The sequence below is a fragment of the Balaenoptera physalus genome (genome assembly GCF_965194825.1).
Source record: "Balaenoptera physalus genome assembly, chromosome: 13".
Lineage (NCBI taxonomy): Eukaryota > Metazoa > Chordata > Mammalia > Artiodactyla > Balaenopteridae > Balaenoptera > Balaenoptera physalus.
In genome coordinates, this window is record NC_138892.1 from 35,683,318 (window position 1) to 35,711,260 (window position 27,943).

A 27,943-nucleotide genomic window follows, 5' to 3' on the forward strand; every position below is an offset into this window, starting at 1 on the left:
TAAAAGCAGCAATGGAAAAACAACAAATAACATACAAGAGAACCCCCATAAGGTTAACAGCTGACCTTTCAGCAGAATCGCTGCAAGCCAGAAGGGAGTGACAGGACATACTTAAAGTGATGAAAGGGAAAAACCTACAACCAAGATTACTCTACACGGCAAGGATCTCATTCAGATTCGACAGAGAAATTAAACCCTTTACAGACAAGCAAAAGCAAAGAGAATTCAGTACCACCAAACCAGCTTTACAACAAATGCTAAAGGAACTTCTCTAGGCAGGAAACACAAGAGAAGGAAAATACCTACAATAACAAACCCAAAACAATTAAGAAAATGGTAATAGGAACATACATACAGATAACTACCTTAAAATGTAAATGGATTAAATGCTCCAACCAAAAGACATAGACTGGCTGAATGGATACAAAAACAAGACCCATACATATGCTGTCTACAAGAGACCCATTTCAGACCTAGGGACACCTACAGACTGAAAATGAGGGGATGGAAAAAGATATTCCATGCAAATGGAAATCAAAAGAAAGGTGGAGTAGCAATTCTCATTTCAGACAAAATAGACTTTAAGGTAAAGACTATTACAAGAGACAAAAAAGAACACTACATAATGATGAACGGATCAATCCAAGAAGAAGATATAATCATTGTAAATATTTATGCATCCAACATAGGAACACCTCAATACATAAGGCAAATGCTAACAACCATAAAAGGGGAAATAGACAGTAACACAATCATAGTAGGGGACTTTAACACCCCACTTTCACCAATGGATAGATCATCCAAAATGAAGATAAATAAGGACACAAGCTTTAAATGACACATTAAACAAGATGTACTTAATTGATATTTCTAGGATATTCCATCCAAACACAACAGAATACACTTTCTTCTCAAGTGCTCATAGAACATTCTCCAGGATAGAGCATACCTTGGGTCACAAATCAAACTTTGGTAAATTTAAGAAAACTGAAGTTGTACCAAGTATCTTTTCTGACCACAACAATATAAGACTAGATAGCAATTACAGGAAAAAAAAACTGTAAAGGAAACAAACACATGGAGGCTAAACAATATGCTACTGAATAACCAAGAAATCACTGAAGAAATCAAAGAGGAAATCAAAAAATACCTAGAAACAAATGACAATGAAAACACTACAACCCAAAACCTATGGGATGCAGCAAAAGTAGTTCTAAGAGGGAAGTTTATAGCAATACAATCCTACCTCAGGAAACAAGAAACATCTAAAATAAACAACCTAACCTTAAACCTAAAGCAATTAGAGAAAGAAGAACAAAAAATCCCCAAAGTTAGCTGAAGGAAAGAAATCATAAAGATCAGATCCGAAATAAGTGAAAAAGAAATGAAGGAAACGATAGCTAATATCAATGAAACTAAAAGCTGGTTCTTTGAGAAGATAAACAAAATTGATAAATCATTAGCCAGACTCATCAAGAAAGAAAGGGAGAAGACTCAAATCAATAGAATTAGAAATGGAAAAGGAGAAGTAACAACTGACACTGCAGACATACAAAGGATCATGAGAGATTACTACAAGCAACAATATGCCATTGAAATGGACAACCAGGAAGAAATGGACACATTCTTAGAAAACCACAACTTTCTGAGACTGAACCAGGAAGAAATAGAAAATATAAACAGACCAATCACAGGCACTGAAATTGATACTGTGATTAAAACTCTTCTAACAATCGAAGGCCCAGGACCAGATGGCTTCACAGGCGAATTCTATCAAACATTTTGAGAAGAGCTAATACCTATCCTTCTCAAACTCTTCCAAAATACAGCAGAGGGAAGAACACTTCCAAACTCATTCTAGAAGACCACTATCACCATGATACCAAAACCAGACAAAGATGTCATAAAGGAAGAAAACTACAGGCCAATATCATTGATGAACATAGATGCAAAAATCCTCAACAAAATACTAGCAAACAGAATCCAAAAGCACATTAAAAGAATGATACACCATGAGCAAGTGGGGTTCATTCTAGGAATGCAAGGATTCTTCAATATATGCAAACCAATCAATGTGATACACCAGATTAACAAACTGAAGGATAAAAACCATATGATCATCTCAATAGATGCAGAAAAAGTTTCGACAAAATTCAACACCCATTTATGAAAAAAAACCTCTAGAAAGCAGGCATAGAGGGAACTTACCTCAACATAAAAAAGGCCATATATGACAAACCCAAAGCCAGCATCGTCCTCAATGGTGAAAAACTGAAACCATTTTCACTAAGATCAGGAACAAGACAAGGGTGCCCACTCTCACCACTATTATTCAACATAGTTTTGGAAGTTTTAGCTACAGCAATCAGAGAAGAAAAGGAAATAAAAGGAATCCAAATTGGAAAAGAAGAAGTAAAGCTGTCACTGCAGATGGCATGATACTATACACAGAGAATCCTAAAGATGCCACTAGAAAACTGGTAGAGCTAATCAATGTATTTGGTAAAGTAGCAGGATACAAATTAATGCACAGAAATCTCTTGCATTCCTATACACTAATGACGAAAAATCTGAAAGAGAAATTAAGGAAACAATCCAATTTATCACTGCAACAAAAAGAATAAAATACGTAGGAATAAACCTACCAAAGGAGACAAAAGTCCTGTATGCAGAAAACTATAAGACACTGATGAAAGAAATTAAAGATGATACAAACAGATGGGGAGATATACCATATTCTTGGATTGGAAGAGTCAACATTTTGAAAATGACTATACTACCCGAAGCAATCTACAGATTCAATGCAATCCCTATCAAACTACCACTGGCATATTTCACAGAATTAGAACAAAAATTTAACAATTTGCATGGAAACACAAAAGACCCCGAATAGCAAAAGCAACCTTGAGAAAGAAAAACGGAGGTGGAGGAATCAGGCTCCCTGACTTCAGACTATATTGCAAAGCTACAGTAATCAAGACAGTACAGTACTGGCACAAAAACAGAAATATAGATCAATGGAACAGGATAGAAACCCAGAGGTAAACCCACGCACATACGGTCATCTTAGTTTTGATAAAGGAGGCAAGATTACACAATGGAGAAAAGACAGGATCTTCAATAAGTGGTGCTGGCAAAACTGGACAGATACATGTAAAATAATGAAATTAGAACACTCCTTAACACCATACACAAACATAAACTCAAAATGGATTAAAGACCTAAATGTAAGGCCAGACACTATATAACTCTTAGAGGAAAACAAAGGCAGAACCCTCTATGACATAAATGACAGCAAGAGCCTTTTGGACCCATCTCCCAGAGAAATGGAAATAAAAACAAAAAGAAACCAATGGGACCTAATGAAACTTAAAAGCTTTTACACAGCAAAGGAAACCATAAACAAGACAAAAAGACAACCCTCAGACAGGGAGAAAATATTTGCAAATGAAGCAACTGACAAAGGATTAATCTCCAAAATTTACAAGCAGCTCATGCAGCTCAATAACAAAAAAACAAACAACCCAATCCAAAAATGGGCAGAAGACCTAAATAGACATTTCTCCAAAGAAGATATACAGATTGCCAACAAACACATGAAAGAATGCTCAACATCATTAATCATTAGAGAAATGCAAATCAAAACTACAATGAGATATCACCTCACACCAGTCAGAATGGCCATCATCAAAAAAGCTAGAAACAATAAATGCTGGAGAGGGTGTGGAGAAAAGGGAACACTCTTGCACTGTTGGTGGGAATGTAAATTTGTATAGTTACTATGGAGAACAGTAGGGAGGTTCCTTAAAAAAGTAAAAGTAGAACTACCATACGACCCAGCAATCCCACTACTGGGCATATACCCTGAGAAAACCATAATTCAAAAAGAGTCATGTACCATAATGTTCATTGCAGCTCTATTTACAATAGCCAGGACATGGAAGTAAACTAAGTGTCCATCATCGGATGAATGGATAAAGAAGATGTGGCACATATATACAATGGAATATTACTCAGCCATAAAAAGAAACGAAATTGAGTTATTTGTAGTGAGGTGGATGGAGTTAGAGTCTGTCATACAGAGTGAAGTAAGTCAGAAAGAGAAAAACAAATACAGTATGCTAACACAAATATATGGAATCTAAGGAAAAAAAAAAAAGGTCATGAAGAACCTAGTGGCAAGACGGGAATAAAGACACAGACCTACTAGAGAATGGACTTGAGGATATGCGGAGGGGGAAGGGTAAGCTGTGACAAAGTGAGAGAGTGGCATGGACATATATACACTACCAAACGTAAAATAGATAGCTAGTGGGAAGCAACCGCATAGCACAGGGAGATCAGCTCGGTGCTTTGTGACCACCTAGAGGGGTGGGATAGGGAGGGTGGGAGGGAGGGAGACGCAAGAGGGAAGAGATATGGAGACATATGTATATGTATAACTGATCTACTTTGTTGTAAAGCAGGCACTAACACACCATTGTAAAGCAATTATACTCCAATAAAGATGTTAAAAAAAAAAGAAGATGTGGCACATATATACAATGGAATATTACTCAGGCATAAAAAGAAACGAAATTGAGTTATTTGTAGTGAGGTGGATGGACCTAGAGTCTGTCATACAGAGTGAAGTCAGAAAGAGTAAAACAAATACCGTATGCTAACACACATATATGGAATATAAAAAAAGAAAAGAAAAGTTCTGAAGAACCTAGGGGCAAGACGGGAATAAAGACACAGACCTACTAGAGAATGGACTTGAGGATATGGGGAGGGGGAAGGGTAAGCTGGGACAAAGTGAGAGAGTGGCATGGACATATATACACTACCAAACGTAAAATAGATAGCTAGTGGGAAGCAGCTGCATAGCACAGGGAGATTAGCTCAGTGATTTGTGACTACCTAGAGGGGTGGGATAGGGAGGGTGGGAGGGAGGCAGACGCAAGGGGGAAGAGATATGGGGACATATGTATATGTATAACTGATTCACTTTGTTATAAAGCAGAAACTAACACACCATTGTAAAGCAGTTATACTCCAATAAAGATGTTAATAAATAAATAAATAAATAAATAAATGCAAAATAAAGACTCTCAGATAGACAAAAAAAAAAAAAAAAAGAGGTAACTGTAAAGTTAAATTCCCCTCTATACAAAGTTATGTTTACTTATACCTACTTCTTTGTGTTTGAAAACATTTTCTCAGTATAGAGCAGGGTTCTCTTAACTATTCATGATTGGCAAATTTATTATCTAAATTATTAATTTCAAATAATCATAAAATAAGTTTATATCCTATAAGAAATTCCCTGGTGATAGAAAAACCTTAGAAGCAAATTAGATAGCAAGGAAAAGTTATGTTTTAATGTAAACTGTTTAGGAAAATCCATATTACAGGTATTATATTTTCTGGCAATCAGAAGTTGACTATACTCAAAACAACAGTGAAATAATGGTTTACATTTAGATGTGTTCGTACTTGGTAATAAACAGAGATTTCTATAAACCGGACTTGATTAAATGGTTATAAAGATAATTTCCTATAAAACCAGTCATTGCATTTTAATCACTGTCTGCAAGCTCACTCTGGAGAAAATATTTGAATGTCTATCATCATTCCTTAGCTATTACTTAGAAAATAAATGTAGCTCAGGGATTTAAGTGTCCCAGAAAACACAATTTTTAAAGCACATTAAAAAGCTCATGGCTTTAGAAAAATAAAAGTTTTTTGCATGACTGTTTACCAAAAAATAAAAAATAAACTACTACTTTGTGAAATCAAACAATTTCACGTGTAAGCTTTAGTGTCCTTCATTCTGATTTTTAAAAAATCTCTCTTAAAAATATTACAGCATATTTTGGCTGATGTAAAATTTTAAATCTCAAAGGTATACTTTTTTTCAGATTACTTTTTTATTTATTCAATCACCATGGTTACGCACATTCAACTCTTCGCACCTGCAGGTGAATCAAAGCCAACTTCTAAGATGTTTTGGCATCTTACTTCTTCATAGGGGAAAAGAGAAAGTCAAACTCTGGTTTTGCTGACCTTAAATTATAGCTTACATGGATATAGCAGCAGATATACATGTCATCTCCCCCTGTTGGTCTGCTTTACTCTCAGTGATTCTTTTCTTCATGAGACTCTGCATGTAAAGATTAGTTGAATATACATATAAAGGGGAATAATTTTGCTGGTGCTTCAGGATGCATTGCCTGATCCAACTGTAATAAATTATGGCATGTCTTTAGGATTACTTATACTAGATGACTGAATAATGTCTCATCATATATTCCTGAACTGTTTAAGTAATCATGTCTGCTATTGTAAGCTTTATCTGAGACTACTGGACTGCACTGTGAGTTGTGAGACCTCAATTCAAGCTCTTGTTATAATATGATACTTAACTTTTTTGCCCCAAAGGTTACATGATATGTGAAGATTATAAAAATATGTGTGCATGAACATGTGACTATTGACTAATAATTCTGGCTTCTTTTCTGATTAAGTAAAGAAAAAAGAAAGCACCTCAACATTAATAATCAAGTTTGTTATTGTTACCCATCCATAAAAGAAAACATTTTTAAGAAAAAAGTATAGTTTAATTGATTGTATAAAATGAAAAGCTTAAAATTTTTGGCATAAATTTATAATTGTATACATATTTATTTATCCAAGTTCTGAAATATTATTCATTCTTTCTTTTGACTCTTTGGTTTTTAGGTGCCAGAGAAAATGGAATATTTGTTGAATTTCCTGTATTACCCAATTTATTAATGTATGGTTTGAAGCTACAGCATCTTAGGGGACTTAATTTTTTTAACTTTTAAAACCAAGATGGTGTGTTCAAGTAAATGCATTTGTTTTTATTAACTACATAACAAAATGGGTTTAAAAAATGGACAATGAATTTTACTCTCATTAGATATAGTCACCTTGAATAAAGTCTGTGGTGTTTACTAGGTCTAACCACTTGAAAGACATTATGCAAAGCTTTTAGACAGTATTTTGTGACAATAAAACCAAAATTTAGCACAAATCATACCAACAGAGCAAATCAGGAAGGGGGTGGGATGTGCCAACCAAAAATTGCTAAATCTAATGTTATGCTATCCTAAAAGAACAACATATTTCTTATACAGAGAGCTGCAGGCGAAGAGGGTGTAGAGATATTCTTTTTAGAAAAAAATATTGGAAAGATGCTGTAGGAGTAATCACTGAAAAATTCAGGATAATGGCTTTTCTGAATTGTAACTGTTTTAGAAGCTATAAAGTCAGGAAGATATTAATAGTGATATAATAAATTTGTTTTTGAGAATGGCTTTCTATATAAAATTTATCACCATAGGAAAATACCAGTTCCAAACAAAAACAAGTTGAATAAATGTGTTAGACATATGTTGGGGATACATTTATCGTGATCTAAAAAAGATATTCCATTTATATATTTTACCATATTTAATGTATTTTCTTTTTGATTAATTTCAGTATAAAAGTAATTATAGAATATCTTGTAAAGGGAAGCTATTCATGTTTTTCTCCTTGTGAGGGCAGAAAAGATATTCTACATATGTGTAATCATGCCTTGAGCACATGATTTTCCACTTTTCCAAGAAGCCTACAAAACATTCTCACATACTTAAATTTATGCTCAACATCACTAATTGTTACAGAAATTCAAATCAAAACTACAATGAGGTATCACCTCACACCTGTCAGGAAGGCCATCATCAAAAAATCCACAAACAAGAAATGCTGGAGAGGGTATGGAGAAAAGGGAACCCTATTGCACTGTTGGTGGGAACGTAAATTGGTACAGCCACTATGGAGAACAGTATGGAGGTTCCTTAAAAAACTAAAATATAGAGCTACCATATGATCCAGCAATCCCACTCCTGGGCATATATCTGGAGAAAAGCATAAGTCGAAAAGATACGTGCACCCCAGTGTTCATTGCAGCACTATTTACAATAGCCAGGACAAGGAAACAACCCAAATGTCCATCAACAGAGGAATGGATAAAGAAGATGTGGTACATATATACAATGGAATATTACTCAGCTATGAAAAAGAATGAAATAATGCCATTTGCAGTGACATGGATGGGCCTAGAGATTGCCATTCTGAGTGAAGTAGGTCAGACAGAGAAAGACAAATATCATATGATATCGCTTATATGTGAAATCTAAAAAATGGTACAAATGAATTTATGTATGAAACAGAAATTGAGTCACAGATGTAGAAAACAAACTTATGGTTACCAAGGAGGAAGCAGGGGTGGGATAAATTGGGAGATTGGGATTGACATATACACACTACTATTGGGTTGGCCAAAAATTCATTCAGGTTTTTCCATAACAGCTTATGGAAAAAAACCGAACGAACTTTTTGGCCAAACCAATATATACAAAACAGATAACTAATAAGGGCCTACTGTATAGCACAGGGAACTCTACTCAATACTCTGCAATGGCCTATATGGGAAAAGAATCTAAAAAAGAGTGGATACATGTATATTTATAACTGATTCACTCTGCTGTACAGCAGAAACTAACACAACATTGTAAGCCAATAAAAATAATTGCCTATTTTTTATTTGCCTGTATTTTTTATGCACTTGGCATTCAACCTATGCCAAGTGCATAAAATGATTACAATTTAGATATCTCGTTTAGCAGTAGAACTTAAAAACGTGTCTTAAAAGAATGCATCATCATTCGTGGTGAGGAGAAATTGCAGTAGATCTCTAATGTGAACAATTAGAACTATATTCTAAGCCTGTTTTATACCATACTAGAAGCTGTACTAGTAATATTAACTAAATGTCTCTATTAGACTTAAAATTCATTTAATTCTACTAGAACCATGAGTTTTTATGAAATCCACTGAACACTGAGAATACAATCAGTACTCATCAAAACAACTGGTAGAACTTTTGTTTAAAAGTAAGTATGTAAGTATGGTATAGTTGGGGAGGTAAGTCCAATATTTTCTTACAGAGTTGCCCATGACTACCATTGGATTCACTTAAAGCAAGAGTTAAGTAGTCCATGCCCTCAAAAATTAGATGATATATTCTTAAGCTATGTTGAGAACTTATTCACATTTTTTCTCTAATTTGTCACCTATAACAAAGTAAATAGACTATTGTGGAAATATATTTGAGTTGGATGTAAAAAAATCCATTCAGTTATTAGAAAACTTATGGGAACATATGCTAAATTATATCAAATTCATAAGGAAAATAAAATAGAAACATGTCTCCACAGGATTCTCCACAGGAATAGAAAGAGGAGGAGATTATATATGGGGAGAGAGAGAAACAGAGAGAGATTGAGATTTATTTCAAGAAGTTGGCTTACCCAACAATGAGCTAAGCAAGTTGAAATGTGTATGGCTGGCTCACAGGCTAGAAACTCAGACAGTTGACACCGCGGACTTGAGGCAGAATTTCTTCTTCCTCGAAGAAACCTCAGTTTTGCTAAGTTGCCACATAAATCTAACCATCACAAGAACTAATCAATTAGTTTGTGACAACACAGCTGTAGTTACGTGAAGAATATGGAATGAAACAGATTTTACATAATACTCTCCTACTAATGCTCAACGTGGCCATTTCTTTAGAGTAGCCTTGTAACTCAGGGAGCAGAGCTATTGAAGATATCTGACCATGGTGGGAATCTGGGTCCCTCCATCTCTACAGTAATGAAGCTTAGTTTTCTGTGGGTCTACCAATCACTTAGTTTTCTTAGTTAATTAAAGAGACGGTATTGGTACAGAATGAAAATAACTGCACATTCTTGCTCTCTCCTTGAGTTTTATGGAAGGGATGATTTTCTAATGGGAGTGGTCGAGCAGTCATATTCCGAGACATGGAATCTGCTATATAGCTGACTGACTTTATTACCACTTCCCCCTCCAGACTTTTACATTGATGTTGTCATGCATTTTGGTTCCAAATTTATTTCAAATTACAAAGTCTTTTTAAATACTGTTTTGTATGGACAATATTCATTTATATTTATCCATATTTTCCCCTTTCCACTGTTACTTGTTTTTTCTTGCATCTCCATGTTTACATCTTGAACTTTTCCCTTTTGACTACAGAAATCAATTTTTTGTTATTTTTAGTGCAGGTTTGTGTAGTGAGAAACTTCCTCAATATTTTTTCTTGTTTTACAATATATCTTTCAAATTTATTTAAAGTTTTTTTCTGGGTATAGAATTCTAGTTTAGAGCTATTTTCTTTCAGCACGTTAAAGATGGTACTCCATAGTCCTTGTCTTTGAATCAGTTTTGTTGAGAAGTCAGGTCTCAGACTTATTACTCTTCTGAAATTAACGTGTCTTCTTTCACTAACTACTTTAAAGACTTTCTATTTGCCTTTGGTTTCATTTATGATATATTTTGTTATAATTTTCTTTATATATGTTCTGCTTGTGATTCATTTCAATATGTGGATTGATGTCTTGCATTAGCTTTGAAAAATTCTTGGCAAGTATTTCTTCAAATATTGCTTCATCTCCATTCCATTCTGTCTCTGGGACTCCAGGCAGACATATATTAGACGTTTCCAGTGCATCTCATGTATATTTTATGCTCTATTTTTCTATTAACATTCTTTGTTTCTCTGTTTCAATTTGACTGTTTTTATTCACCTATGTTCCATTTCACAATGATTAAGTTTTCTGCTCTGTCAAATGTATTGTGAAATCCGTACGCTACATTTTCAATCAGGTATTTGATTTTCCACTTCCTAAACTTCCATTTAATGCTCTCTTATAGATTTCAATTCTCCAATGAATTTTTCCGTAATTTCAAATACTTTTTTCTATTTTTTGCATTTTCTGGAACATATTAATTGTTACTTAAACTTTTTTCTATTAATTCTAATGTCTGAATTACCTTTTGGTTTGCCTCTATTGTCTGTTGCCTTCTCTAGGTTATCAGTCTTACTGTCTTATATTTTAACATGTCTAATAATTTTTTACTTTATGTCAATAAATTTGTTAGAAAAAAATCATAGATGCTCCAGATGATGCTGTATTCCAAGAGAAGGTATCTTCTTTCTTCTGTTAGGTGATAGGACTGAATTAGAGATAGCTGTGTGGGGATGAAATAGTCTTTGGTGCCTTCAAATGATTTATTTTTTAAGTTTATCCAGCTTTTTTCTAGGTGTTATCAGCAGAAGTATTGGCTTCCTATTACCTAATGTATTCCACTTGTATTGGAAGTCACAAGTGGCTATTTTAAATAAAGAATGAATAATTTTCCACAAGATGAGTGGAATGCTTGGAGTAGGAAATGAAAATTTAAGAAAACCCTAATCTAGTTTTGATAATGTTCAAGATTCAATAAGCCTGAATCAAAACTAATATAATAATAAAAATAAGATCATATACTAAAAAATATCTAGATTGTTTAGGAAAGAGAGAAATATTTGTTTTTCCCTATGGTGGTACTCAACAAAAATTAACAAAGGAAAAGAGGAAAAAAGACACCACAGGGATTACTTGAAGAATTTATGCATAATGCTATTGTATTTAGCAATAAATCATGACTGTTTCATCTTCAGTATACATTTTATTTTAACCTGATTTAATGCTATCTTCTTTAATTCTCCCACAATCCCTGCTTTTTTTTTTTTTTTTTATTAGTAATGTCACACTCTCTTGTTGGTTATATTTTAAAGTTTTCTATATATTTCTTTGTTTCACATATTTGACTTGTTAATGCCACTTATTTGGATTTGACTTTTGATGTAATCCCCTAATCTTTCTGTTTTAGTATGTTGGTTTAGTTGATTCATATTAATTATGATAAATTACAAGTTGGGACTTATCTGTCTCACCTAATTTGTGTTTTTCATGTTTCTATGCCAAATTTGTTTTATCTCTTTTCCTCTTTGCTGGATTTTGCTATTTTTGATGAACTTTTATTTTTTCTCAATATATTTAAGATACATATGCCATTTTCATTTTAACCACACATGTAAACTTTCCCTGCTAATAACATCAAAGCAGTAAGATGATGCATTTACTTTCTTCTTTTAGCTCCATCATTCATTCAGTTGTTGTGATGATAAAATGTTATTTCAGATACATGTCATTAGTAATTGTAGATTATGTTCATTTAATTTTTATGTCATGATTCTTACAGATGCTTTCATTATCATGGTGGTAATAATTGTTAGTAAACACAAGTTTTCATAATTTTTCTGATAATTTCTTTCCCTTGTCTCTTTTTTTCTTGATTTCTTTAGAGAATAAAATAATTTATTGATAGATTATGTTTTGACTATATTTTTCAAGAGATTTTATGGATGTTTTATTTCTTCCACCCTTAGACATCTGATAATTTGTGTCTTTTGCACTTACACAAGGATTATAATACACCTGGTTAAAATTCTTCAATTGAAGTACTTTTTCCTTAAACAATTATTACTAAATATTTTTATCACTTAGAACTAATGTTAAGCCCCCACGTTATTCTATTTTGAAAGTCTGTTTTTGTTTTCCCCTCATATGGCTTAGCCACATTACTTGTTCTCAAAATAAACTTAAAATACCAGGATATTTCTTGAGAGAGGTCAAATTCTATAGATTTTGCTTGTTAATCAGCGAGACATTAGGGGAATTATCTTCTGTCTCTTCTTTGATTATTGTCTATTCAATTATAACCTGTTCTCTAATTCTAGAATATTAATTTGTCAGTGTTCCTTCTTTATTCTGTTTTCCATTATTTATATTTTCTGTAACTGAGTCATTTTATACTTGGATAAAGGACAACAATCCTAATATTACGTGAAGTGATTGGATGTTATTATAATGATACATGTATATGTGAAAAAGACATTTATTTTACATATAAATATACTTAATAAAAACTGAACAACTCTGATAAAATGCTTGGATCTGGGGACCACAGAAAGAAGCAACACAGCGCAGTAGATAAAAGCACTGTCACTAGAATCAGTCAACCTATGAACCTGTGGCACTCTTTAGAAGTTATCTGACCTCAGACAAGTTACTTAAGCTTTCTGTATCTCTGCTTATTCAACTATAAATGGAGATAATACAATTGCCTACCAAATGGATAAAAATACCTCAGGTTAACCCTTCTGGAATACATAGGAAGAAAAGTATAAGTTCTCCCAATAAGAAACTGTGTATTTCTTATTGAATAATTCTTATTTACACTCTGTCATACTCATATTCTTACTGAATGATGTAATATTCTTTTGAATATTCTATATCAATACTACATATTGGAATACCTTGCTTGCTAGATTTATTTTTCCTGAATAAAATCCCCAACCAGATTACACTTACTATAGACTGTTTTTTTTTTTTTTTGCAATCTAAAAGTGGTGATACTCAAAGTATAAAGGAAACCTCCTCCTTATTTAATTCAATAAGAAATTTATATTAAGTTCCTTTATAATTAAATTTATTCAAGATAATTAAAAATAATTGCAGAAGCCATAAAAATTATTAATAAAAATTAAAGGTAACTCAAATATGTATTAGATGACATCAATAAAATAGTAGCAAACATTAGAAGCTTTCCCCTCATAGCATCCTTTTTTTTTAATGCTATACTTTTGTTATTGTTATTATGTCAAATATACTTTAAAAAAAAGTCATTGCTGCCACTGATGAACATAAAGTAAATCAAACCCTGCTAATATTTCTGCTTTTCTTCTTCATCTTAAAAAATTTCCTAGAAAATTTTTTCATAGAAAAGTTTAAGCAGCATCCCTCATCTCAATTTGATGACTATTATCACTCTTAAGAAAAAACTTTTTACATCAATAATAATACAATATACAATAGCTATAACTATCAAGACTTTGGAGTTTCCCTAGTGTAAAACTCATCACGACATGGCAATAGAGATTTGGCTTTTGTTTTTTTTTTTGAAGAATTGATCTAAACTCCACATCCTTAGCTGGAATCCTGCAGTATTTTCCTTGGCTTTCATGTTTTGAAATGTGGCAGTATAGTTGTAAATGCAATGTCTGATGGAAACTGTTGAGTGCCAAAGGGCCCACAATTTGAATTGACAAAGATCCCATTAAAGAGGTCAAGAGTTAACATTTCATAATGTTTTTATAAAATAAATTGACAGAGCGCTGACTCATCCAATTAGAAAACTGGCATAGAAATAAGCCAGGCAGAAAAGCTGGACATGGACCTCAAATACTGGTCCTAGAGAAAAAGAAAGTTAATTAGATTACTTTACAGAAAGCAAAGACTTTAAATTACTGAGACAATGTCTTGAAAATTTTTAACTAGTGAGATCTATATTTTCCAAGTTGCAAATTTCTAAGGGAAAGAGAATAATGAACATAGTGGAGGTGAAGTCTAGAAAGTGGTAAGTAGGCAAAGGATTCTCTCTGATAGCTCTGTAGTTAGTAACTTTACGCTTCAGTGGAAAAGTTTGGGCAGTTGAAAGGCTAGTGAAAGGCACATTTTATATCTCTTTTTGATTTTTTAAATCTTTTTCAATGTACCTCCTCTTTGAAAACAGTTTCCATTTTCCCTCATATTTTCTTCTTCAATATTCTACTCATTATGGTGTCTAAATAATCAGTTTAGAATGTTTCCAGGTTAAGCAAAAGACTTTATTTTAGAATTTGATCAAGGTTATAATACTGCTTTAAAATGTTAAATGGACTTGCATCAAATGCCAGCCAAATTACATAATTTACTGGGAAGTCACATCATAAATAGAAAACAATGGTAATATTCTGTAATATAAAATAATGGTTTTATTGCACTGTAATTTTTTTCATATTTCCCAATGAAGTTATGTAGAATTTGAGGTTAGATAATACATGTTATGCATGTAATAGCTTTCTCAGATCTTTCATGATTGCATATGTTTACTTTTATCTTTTTTTTGATAGCTCAATTCAGCTAGCTGCTATTTACATGGTTCCTTGCAGATAGTTATTTTATTATAAAAACATTAATAAGAGTTATGAACTTTAATGAAAATAGTGATATTTATTATTATTAAATGGATAAATCATATTTTGATATAGTAAACATTTCCCTTATTTAAATCTTAATTGAAAGCAAAATAAAATGACTTGTATGCAGAAAGGGTGATGGTAATTGAACTATTTATTTAGTATGCCAGTTTTTTCCTCAGAATGTCATTTCCATCCTAGCTTTCATATTGCATCTCTGAATAATCCAAAGTCTCAATATTTCTAAAGATTAGCAAAAAGAAATTACTTCATAAATTAGATGTCCCCAAAATTAACTGTTTTAAGATTTGAGTCTTTGAGATGTCACCTATTTTGAAACAAAGAAGAAATTCTAACACTTATAAATAACTTTTTCTCTTTAATTTTTATTTACAATTCTTTTGATTCCAGTGTTGAAGACGTAGTGTCATAAAAATAGCCCATTCAGAAATGTTTCTAAGTCCTGGAAAGATCATATTATGGACAGACATTATGTGTAACTGAGGTTAAAATTAAACTGCTTCTCCACAAACCCCTTGCAGGACATTTGGTCTTATCCAAAATGCCCATAGGATATTTGGTCCATGCCAAAAGGTACTTGACATTTGATCCTGCCCAAAACAATTTGTCCTGGATCAAATATGCTTGTGGACATTTTGGACAGGACCAAATTTCAAGGACTTTTTTGCGTGGACCAAATGGTTTATGGAAAAAATGTCTCATGGAACAATGTCTTATGGATGTTCTGGACAGAACAAAACGTCTGCTAACCCACAAACCTTGTCTCTGAAATTGTATCATGTTTCCTTTCAACTGTGTTTCTTAAAGGTAGTCTTTCTCTCATTTCTCTATTGCCATATTTCATTTATTGTTTATATGGTCACTGACTGAAACTAAAATATAGATGCAAGAAAACCTCATATTCTTCTTGTTCATTAATAATCCTCTAATCCATGGTTTTTTTAACATCTTTATTGGAGTATAATTGCTTTACGATGTTGTGTTAGTTTCTGCTGTATAACAAAGTGAGTCAGCTATACGTACACATTTATTCTCATATCCCCTCCCTCTTGCGTCTCCTTCCGTCCCTCCCTATCCCACCCCTCTAGGTGGTCACAAAGCACGGAGCTGATCTCCCTGGGCTATGCGGCTGCTTCTCACTAGCTATCTATTTTACATTTGGTAGTGTATATATGTCAGTTTTATTTAAATTAATCCATGCTGACGAATATTTCTATTATAAAGATTTTGAGCTTTCAATTCAAAGCATACTATAGCCACTTCCCTTCAGCTATTTATTTACATAACAAGAACTTTATGGAATATGCTGATTGTAAATTTCAGTGGGAAAACCGCAGTTTTTATACACAGCAGGACAAATTACAGAATCCTTTAAAACTGTAACATTTAGCTTGAATCTTAAAGATGGAAAAATCTATAATGGTTTTGCTGATGCCTGCACAAAAACAAAATAATTCATTTAGTTGTTAAAACTTCATAGAAAGTTACTCTTTAAAGTTTACCAAAGTCTCCTACCTATATTTTGTGTTTACCTGTTCTAAGCATAGAAGTAATAATCCTTTCACAATAGTTATCTTGATTTTATTCTTAGTCTAAAATGAATACTGATATGGAGGAATCATTAAATACCTTTCTGCATCAGTTTCCAATTTTTAAAAAGCTATTAAAATACTGTTTATTGTCTAATGAAAATGTTAAAGTTATACATTGCAATTGATAAAACTTTGGAAAATACAAAAAGAAAAGCAAATAATAATAACAATAGTAGTAGTAGTAATTCCACAACACAGGTAATATGATCAGTAACAGTTTGTGTTACACCACTTATTCATTCTTGCAATAATTCTGAATATAGTTAAGATTATACTGTAAATATCATTTTTATCCTGCTTTTGCTTACTGAAGATTCTTCCTATCATTCTGTTTTTTCTCTCATTCTGTATCAGAGGAGAATTACTGTGTTACTTATATATTTTTTACTTGCGATATCATGAGCCATAATAAATTATCAGCCAAGTGGTAATACAGGGGTTATAAAATTAGATTCCTGCAGTTTGAATATGAACTATATAATTTATTAGCTGTGCTACTTGAACAACTAATCTAACATCACTTAAAGTTTTTTATCTACTAAATATGCAAAATAGCACTACCCACTGTATGTCAGTGTTTTGAGGATTAAAGTAAGTAATTCATTCAAGGTCTTTAGCACATAGAAAATACTTAATAAGTTCTAGCTTTCTCTCTTCCTCTTTCTCATTTTTCTCTCCTTTGTCAATTACTACTGCTGCTGCTATCACTATTCTCAGGTCAGTTACTATTACAAGTAGCGATACTAGTACTATCTTCTAATATTAGGTCTAATACTATATTCTAATGAGCAGAAAGCATCAGATTTTGCTTGGCATAACGACCTCCAGGTTCATCCATGTTGCCAAAAATGGCAGAATTGTTTTCCTTTTTTTTTTTTTGCCTTGCTGCACGGCATGCTGGATCTTAGTTCCCCAACCAGGGACCGAACCTGTGCCCCCTGCAGTGGAAGAATACTATTCCATTGTGTGTCAAATTTTCTTTATCCATTTGTGCAGAAATGGACATTCAGGTTGCTTCTACATCTTGGCTATTGTGAACAATGCTGCAATAAACATGGGGGTGTAGATATCTCTTTGATATCCTGGTTACATTCCTTTGGATATATACCCAGAAATGGGATTACTGGATCATATAGTTCTATTTTTAATTTTCTAAGGAACTTCCATACTGTTTTCCACAGTGTACAAGAGTTCCCTTTTCGCTACATCCTCACCAACACTTGTAATCTTTTTTTTTTTTTTTTGATAATAACAATTCTATCTGGTGTGAGGTGATAGCTTATTATGGTTTTGATTTGTCTTTACCTGATTATTAGTGATGTTGAGCATCTTTTCATATACCTGCTGTCCATTTGTATGTCTCCTTTGAAGAAATGTCTGTTCAGTTATTTGCCTATTTTTTTGCTACTGAGTTGTAACAGTTTCTTATGTATTTTGGAGTACATGATACCACTTATTTGAGAAATATAAAATAGTCAAACTCATAGTTGCCAAGGCCTGGGAGGAGGAGGAGGAAATGGGGAGTTATCAGTCAAAGGGTACAAAGTTTCACTTATCAAGATGAATAAATTCTAGAGATTTGCTGTAGAGCATAATGACTCAGTTAACAATACTGTATTGTATACTTAAAATACGGTTAAGAGGATAGGTCTTATGTTAAGAATTCTTATCATAAAATTAATAATAAGATAATAAAAAGGGCAGGAGAGAACTTTGGGAGGTGATGAATATGTTAATGGCATAGACTGTGGGGATGATTTCACAGATGTATACGTCTCTCCAAACTCATCAAGTTGTATGCATAAAAAAATACATAGCTTTTTGTATGTCAACCATACCTCTATAAAGTGGTTTTAAAAGGAAATAAATAAAAACCTCCATCAGAGAAAACAAAAAAGAAAGCGTCAGATTTTGGAGTCAGACAAACATAGATAAAATCTTTAGCAGACTTTTATTAACTGTGTGGATTGAGAAAAGTATGTAATCTCTCTGCAACGCAGACTTCTCATTTCTAAACATGGGGATAATAATACAGCCACAACGCTGTCATTTTTTCATGCATGCCAATGTGGCTTGCAAAACTTCTGGCACACATTAGGCAACAGGTAAGTATTAGTCCCTGTCTCCTCTCCCAGTTTCCCCTCTGCAGTTCAATTATTGGAATCTAATTTTGTTCTAAATCTAATGATCATCAATATGTTCCATAATTTATGTTCACCATTTAGTGAGGAAAAATATGAATTTCTGAAGGTCCAAATATCTAAAACAGTAAGAGAAGGAAAAGGAGGAAACATTGAAAATGTCACTGATGTTGTAAAATGATTTTCAATATTTCCATTCCTAAAAATCTGTTTTAATAGCTGGAACAGGGAAATTCAAAAGGTTAGAAGAATACTTATGTTTAACTTAGTTTATTGCAATCTTGTCCATATTTTCTCTTAAGAAAATGTGTTATCGATTTATGAGATAGAAATCTCTGATTATGTTAAGTTGCATAGGATTGACCTTTGTGTAGAGTTGCAATTAATACATTACTTTTATTTCAAAATAAATCCCTCAAGAGATGTTAGCTGTGAACTTGGAAAGTGAAATCCTTTTCCACTGGATTAAATATGTCTACATCAAGAGTTATAATAATATTTTAATATTGTAATACTAAGCTAGACCAGTTAATTGTGACCCTTTAACACTTAAAAACAACTTTTTATTTGAAGAATGCACTTCTTAAACGAATATGTTTATAATTACAATGAAGGTCTGGAAATGATGTAGGTATTTGCAGAAATCTGGAGGCAAAGGTTGCAAGAAAAACTTTAAACACCTGTTCAAATAGAAGTCATTGGCTATGTTTGAAAAGTATCTCCTGCATAGGATCCGTATATAGAAATCTCCCTTCCGAAATGGTTTCATATTTGATCGCCACAAGACCAATGTTGTGACATTCCATATGTGCAAGTTAAGAAAAAAGGATCCAGAGATCACAAGCTCCCCAGTTCATGACAAAATTTTAAAAGGATAAATAATTTTCATGAAGTACTATCAACTATGGTTTTGTTTGAATGCCATTATACATCTTTCTATGCACTTAAATAGATGTTTAGACCATTAAATTTCCATTTCAAACATTTTGATGGGTAGATATTTTTACAGTATAAGCTCCTTATTTTCCTTCTGCAAAGAAACTAAATATAGGCTATTGCTGAATTACAATAAGTCTGACTAGTCCCTGTATTTTAGTACTTTATATGTCAGTGACATAAACCTAAGATATAGGTTTGAAATTTTGGCATGAGAAAACTAGTATCACCAGAAAAGAAAAACAGCTAACGGGGAAGTTATTTAGAATTGAAAAGACAAACAAAAGAGAGGGAAAATGATCTAATTAAGGCCTACGCTGACAAGTAAAAATGATGCATTGATTTTTCCCCAATGTCTGATGCAGTGTACATTGTTACCAAGAAATATTTGCTCATTTAAAATAGAAGCCCCAGTTGATTCTTGCAAATCACATTAAAAACTCTCATGTGTAGGGTTGATGCTGTGGGGAGGGGGATTTGGGATCCAACCTTTTTTTTTTTTTTTTTAAGTCCATCCTAGGGGTAGGTGGGGAGGCTGGAGAATGGTCGCTTTTCAAGACTTTAGTGTGTGCTGAGCTTTCTTTTTGATGCTGACAGGGGAGGATGGGGACGGGGATGGTGAGTGAGTCCCCTATATCAAACCCTCTGGTGAGCACGAGACTGAGTGCTTGAGTTTCGGTTTATTTTTTTATGAATGTCCAGATCTGTTTCCCCCTGCCCTCCCAGACTTGTGTGGCCAGTTAGAAATGTTTGGTTTGTGTTCATCTCTCCCTCATTTCTGGAGCAGGGGCTGAGACCCCGCCACATCTCCCGTGCTCTGCATCCACGCCTTGGACATTAAAGGTCGATTGATGCAAAAAATATAAATAAATAAATTAAATAAAATAGAAGCCCCAAAGTGACTGCTTGGAAGTTCAGTTAAGTATAATAGAACTAGTTATATAATGAGAAGATGAGTAAAAGCTTTGAGGGTTAGAATTTATTTTTTCATTTAGGAAGAGAATTTATTGTCCCAAGAGGCCATTTGGTGAATCAGTCACTTCCAAGACAGCAGAAAATAACTTGAGAGCTCAAAGCAAACAGAGAAAGCTTGATCACCTCCTTAATAAAATTGGTACCCTTTAAGAATTAATACATTACATATCTGTTTTTCCTGAGATCGTCGTTTCCAGTTTCTGCTATTCAGATTCCTGGTGCCCTTCATGTACAGGGATTCTCCACCTCAGCACTATCGAATTGTTGCGCTGGATAGTGTTTGTTTTAAAGGAGATGTCCTCTGCATTGTAGGATGCTTAAGAGCATTTCTAGCCTTTACTCACCAGAGCTAATACCACATTCCACCTCAATCATGACAGTCAAAAGTGACCCTGCATTTTACTGATCTTCCCCAGGGGGACAACATTGTCCCATATGAGAACTTTTTAATCCATAGTGGGAACATAAAGCATTGTTTATCTATTATTTTAGGACATTTAAGGGTTTTTTTTCCAGTTTTTGGCTATTGTGAGTAAAACTGTTTGGAACATCTGTTTACAAGTCTTTCTGTGGATGTTTTTATTTTTCTTGGGTAATGTCTAGTAAAATTACAGGGGGATAATTTGTCTGGGACATCAACTTTCCCCACTGGTTTCTGCTAAGTGCTCCTCATTCTTATGTGGTCTATGCAGCTCACTGCTAAATTATCTATTTTCAACCTCAGGACCTTTTTAAATTTGGTACTCTTTTTCAAATGCTTACAGGTCTCTCCTAAGAATGGGAGTCACTTTTGTTACGGCTGGCCCATGTTAGGCTGTGAAAAACGCTGGGTTTTTTCAGATCCTTTCATGACACACCTAGGAAATGGAATATTCCTGTTCCTCCTTTGGAATGTTGAGATATGAGAACTTTACTTGATTCACTAAGCCCACTCCATCTACATTTCTTTTCTGATACCTTACATTCTCCACTGGTTTTATCTGAAAGGAAAAAACAAAAACAAACACTCTAGGCTCACATCCAACAAACATTTGAAACTCTTCTGTTGCCCCACTTCACCAGGTCCTTTTGTGGAGATAATTTCTGGACCCAGAGCTCAGATGTCTACAATAGCTCTTCCCCCATCACTACTACCTCATTAACTTCCTCTCCTCACCAGGAAACAGAAGAACAGATATATCAATCTGTGCTCCAGGGATTAAGTCAGATCAAAAAGCCCCTGCTGTGACCACTGCTTCTTCTCACCCACCAACCCAAAGAGTGGACATTGGAAAGCTCTTCAGAGCCTCGTGTGTCCTCAACCTTGACAGCTAGAAGCAACAGCCAAGACTTACAGGAAAATTATCTATATGCTGCTTTCCTTTTCCAAGACTTGCACAAATGCATCAAATTATCAGAAAAAGAATTATATCCAGAACCCTGTCTTCAAAGAGACTCTCTTTTCCAATTTCTTTAAATAAGAGGAAGGAGTACTATATTAGAATCAATTCAAATACCCTCCTACTGAGGCAGATTTACTATTTAGCTAGTGAGGGGTAAAACCCTGGCACCTCTCTTATACAGATTTCAATGACTGCTGGAGTATTGGGGGATTGAAGAGTGTTCTAAGTGAAGAAGGAAAGTCAGGTGCAGACAAGAAGTATGACAGTATGAGCGTTTATGGTAAAATGCTAAAAGACATCTCAGAAGAAAGTAGTGTGAATCTCTATAGAACATGTGGGAGAAAAAAACCACTTTTAGCCCTAATTTTGTATTAACGTTATTGTGTTATTTTTCTTAAGGTTTCCCCAAATTATGTAAGTTTTAGGTCTCACAAAATCTGTTTTTGCTCCTGCTTTGTACAGATTACAGGAGGGATGTTGAAATAAACAATTGCCTGTAGTTCAGGAAATATATACAGTCTGGAGATATATTTCTGGGAATTGTCAGCAGATAGAGGGAATTTAAAGCCATGAGTCTATCACCAAGGGAGTAAATACACATAGAAAAGAGGTCTAAAGAAGGATCCCTGAGGCAAGCCCCAAATTTAGAGGCTCTGGAGACAGTGATGTTAGACACACTGCAAAAGATGAAAAAGTCAGTAAAGGATACTGGAAAAGAACAGTGAAACCAAAAAATTAAGAAATGTGGTGGTTCAGACGCCAAACGAAAATAAGTTTCTCTAAGTGATCAGCCATGCCACATGATGGCTATTCTCATCAATACCAAAGATATACACAGTAACAATAACAACAACAAATGCAGTAGCTAACACAGACCATAATTACCTTATGACAAGCAGTGTTCTAAGCACTTTAGATCTAGTCGAACTCACTTAATCCTCACAACAATTTTATGAGGCAAGTCTTAGTAACATTTCCAATTTTGAAAAATGAGAACTCTGAGACCCACAAGGGTTAAGCAGTGACATGCCCAAGGTCATACAACAGGTAAGTAGACAGGATTTGCTCCCAGGCCACCTGGCTCTGGAGTCTACATGGTTCACAACTCTTTTATAGACCATTTGTATATCCTTTCTGTGAATTTTGCCAATGACTATTTCAGACTTGAATGTGTTCATTGTCTATGGAATCTATCTGTTTAGTATAATTATGGGTAATTTATTTCCTTCTTACAAACTAATAACTTATATAACATATAAGGGGACTCCATTGTCTATGTTTTTTGAATCCAAGACTTTATCCCTGGGAATCATATTTTTCCTCACTTTGTCATCCATTCTATTATGGTCATCTATCTGCATTTTTCATCTAATTGTCAAACACTGACATACCACTAAAATGTAAAGAAGGGCAGAAACTGAGCTGTCGATGAACGATTCAGTGCACCTGTTTCTAATTAGGAGATGGCGGTGGCTGTTAAATGCCTCTCTGTGTATCTGGACGGACACTCTTGAGACCACGTCGTCTATTTATCCTCTGAGTTACTCCAGAACTAGTCCAGCAGGGAGGGTCTTCATCCCTATTGCAAGGGATTCTCCCCGCCAGGAGGCACACCCTCCAGCAGAGCCCAAACCATAATTGAGATTTCCTGGCAAATTCCATGTGTGAAGAATCAAACCCTGAGAAACCCTGTAAGAGGAACTTTCCATTGATTTCAGCTGTGCCTAATTTGCCATAAAACTTTAGAGAAGGTAGTAAATTGGTTAGTGTTTTCAGATAGATTTTCCTATTATAGAGGACAAAAAAAAAAGGGAGGAGATGCACTATTTTGTCTTTGAAGGTGAAAGAAATCTGCTCTTTATGCCACTTCAGATACCCATGACTAAACAGGGATGGACATGTTGAAGGGGTGGGTAGAATTCATGTTTTGTTGTGAATTTTATTTCAGTGGAACAAAGCTGATCGTCTTCAGCTTATAAAAACAGGCACAGAAAGAATGAAAATCAGACACCCTAAAATTATTTCGTGGAAACTGTGTGATTTGATGTGACAGAGTGTCATTAATACCTATGGTGCAACCTGTATTTATAAACAGAGTTTGCTACTTGTCACAAATCCAGAAAACAAATACATTTGTTGTACTGTGATGCCCTTAGGAAGAATCACATTTGATCATCTACCTTGGTCCACTCTGAAAGATTTTACTGAAATAAAAGAACTACAGTAATATTTGAACTAAAGGTTCCACTGGATTTATAAAACAGCGTGTCAAAAACTTATTTCTTTGAAAAATTGAAAAGATCCTCAAAGGGTTTGGGGGTATGTGGAAATCCGGTCTCAAATAAAAAGAGGGAGAAATTTCATACTCGCTAGGAATGAGTAAAGCAGAAATAATAATTACTTTATTAAAATGATGTATAGCACATATTAAACAAAAAGTAATACCATAACCAAATTTATCTGAGAATTTTACAAAGAATAATTAGAGTACCTGACTGCTATCGTTTCGGTGTTTATATTCTGAGAAAAGATTGTTTTGTCATCAGTTTTGTTTAATAAAAGGTGTCGAGGGCTTTCCTGGTGGTGCAGTGGTTAAGAATCCGCCTGCCAATGCAGGGGACACGGGTTCGAGCCCTGGTCCTGGAAGATCCCACATGCCACGGAGCAACTAAGCCCGTGCACCACAACTACTGAGCCTGCGCTCTAGAGCCCGAGAGCCACAACTACTGAAGCCTGTGCGCCTAGAGTCCGTGCTTTGCAACAAGAGAAGCCACCGCAATGAGAAGCCCACGCACCGCAACGAAGAGTAGCCCCCGCTCTCCGCAACTAGAGAAAGCCCACACACAGCAACAAAGACCCAATGCAGCCAAAAATAAATAAATAAAATGAATAAATTTTTTAAAAAAAGGTGTCCATAATTGTACCAAATCCATTAGGTATTCTTTTCAGGAGGTGATAATATTCTGTTTCTTTAAATTATTTGTTAAATATTTAGCCATTCCAACAACTTAGAGAATTACTTATTTCCCTAAAAAAGCATATGACAATTGTTTTCAAGTACCCCATACCCTTATCCCAGTTCACACATAATTATATTCATGACTACTCTCTGTTTCTTAATTAAGAGTGTTGAATTTTAAAGTAGGGAAACAGTCCAAGTTACAAATATTCTACATATATATTAAGATAGACAGACAAACATAGATAGGTGATATTTTAGGTATCATGGATGGAGAGCAGATTTGAAAATGGAACTTTCATGTACTGACAAAATATTATTAGCTAAAAGTGTTATCTATAATACATTATGTCTTTACTTCCTGGCCTGTGGAGTCAGGCCTACCCACTTTTGAATCTAGGCTCTCTTCCTCAGCAGCTGTGTTACTTTGGGCTTGTTAATTAATAGACTTGGCTCCCAGTAACCTTATATGTATAATTGGGATACTAATATAATTTACTTGACAGAGGAGTAATTGGACAAAATAGAATAACATACAAAGAGCAAAGGAAAACATTTGCTTCGTAATAAATATTCAATATATGGTAACTATTTTTCTTCTCCTTATTAAATTATATGGGTTGATGTTATAAAGACAATACATTTTTGGATATATGTAAATTGTAGAAGTTTATTATATTTCAAATACAGATGACCTGAAGATTTAGACCCTGTTAACCCTTTTTCCTCACTTTTCTATTATATATATTATAGTTTTTAAATGAGTTGAATAATTCTAAAAATGGAATGTCTACATCATCTAGAGTATACAGAGCTAATATTATCAAAAAATAAGTGTTCTCAAAATGAGTCAAACTTTTAGGAATGCCTTGGCCAACAAATAGTTATAGAATTGACAGTTTTAAGGTGGCTTTGAAATTTATATCATTATTATCACTTGTTAAATTTTGATTATAAATATCTATATTTTGTTTAATTGAAGAGTATCACTTAATGATAATAAAGGTTTTGTGAAAACTGAGAGTTCTCCACAAAATCTTTTTTCGTTATGACATTCTAGCTCACTACATTATTTCAAGATACAATCCATCCTCATAATTTACAGTAGTCATAATCTATAAAGTGGCTGAAAATGCTAAATTAACGAACACTGAATCATTGCTCCTAGGAGAAATACAGGGTTAAGTCCTTGCGAGCCTCTGGTCACAACACTTCTAGCAACTAATCATTAGGTAACTTGTTTTATGTGTTTCTGCTTAAAGACACTTTAATATACATTATTGATTCATTAACACTGAACTCAATGAACTCAGTAGAAGTCAATTGCATTATAACTCCTGCCTAAACAAGCTTATCTAACACATGCATCACGCATTTTTTCCTTAAGGCACATCACTGCCTATTTGTGCTTAGGAACAGGAGACCCACTTTAACACTATGCTTGGGTACCATTTTAAACAATAAAACCACCAACAAAAAGCACAAAAACTGGCACGAAATAGACCACAAAAAGAACACATTTACAGTATAAGAGCTGAAGCAAGAATTAACAGCATCACTCTGTCAGGCCTCAGCTGGGAACATGTATGTCAGGCAATTCAAATTTTTTGCTTCTCCCCTCAAATCTGTAAGTGACCACGAAAGTGTCATGAGTATTGACTTGAGGATTACAAACAAATTTTCTCCAGTAGGCAAATTTGCAAATATGGAATTTATGAATAAAGAGAATTGACTATTTGCAGCGAAATTCTGTCTCCAATGGATGTCTAGTGGAACTGGATCCTATTTTTCAAGTTGACATGTATTAACCATGAACTTCATGTCCTAGAAAGAATGTGAACCAGCCAAATCCAAAAAGAAATTATCACCAATAATGTCTTCACTATGAGGGTTGGCTAAAATTGGTGTAATAACGAACACAGACCGATTTTGATGCACCTAGAAAGACATCTAGTTTAGAAAATTTTTCTTTACCATAAAAAAGTTTTCCTTATAACACAATTTTTTACATTTCTGAAAACAACAGTGACAAAAACAACAGCAACAAAAGAGGAGCTTTACTATTTTTTCTTGATCCAGGAATGCAAAATTACTACTCTAAACGTCTATATACATCTTAGAAGTAAACACAATTAGATATACCTTCATTATGTAGTCTCCAGCTTTACTCCAGACAACAGTGGTGCATGTGACACCACAATTTGTAGCGTCTTCAGTCATGGAAGAAAAACAACACAGATGTTGCCAAACTCAAAAATAAAATAAAGACAGGAGGTTTTCTGACTAGGTGATAAGAAAGTAAGTTTCCAGAAAGGAAACACTGACTTGCTGAAGACCTTTTTTGACTTAAGATGGGCATCTCAGTCATAATTCAATCCATCCATGAGTTTCATCGCATTTTTTTCTCTGTCTCCTAAAAGCTATTTCAAATGGAGAAACTGATCAAGCAGATAGATTTTGACATTTTCTAAATTTAGTGGAAGAGGATGGACAATGATTAGAACATTTCTAAAGAGAGTTTTAGTTTTATAAAAATGATGATCCCTAAAATACTATTAATTCAAAATTGAATATTTAAATAGTAAAATATATTTTGAAGCTATGCTTCATAATTTCTTTCATGCCATAAAGTGTAACAAAAGGACTTTATCAGTAATCACATTTTTCAGTTACTGGCTCTTCTATAACTACAAACATAAAAGGATATATTTGAAGAAAAAAGGAAAGCTTAATGCCAGCTGAAACAAGGGGAAAAAAAAGATCACTGTGTTGTGCAAGGTGTAGGTGATGTCCAGTGATGTGGTGGATAATTTTTAATAATCCGTTCTCCAAACACACACACACACACAAAAAGACACACATGAACAACTCTTTATTTTGTACTACTTGCCGATTTTCACTGTGTAAAGAAGTACTACCACCATGGCTGATTTTAAAGTACCAACAGGTCACTAAAGATG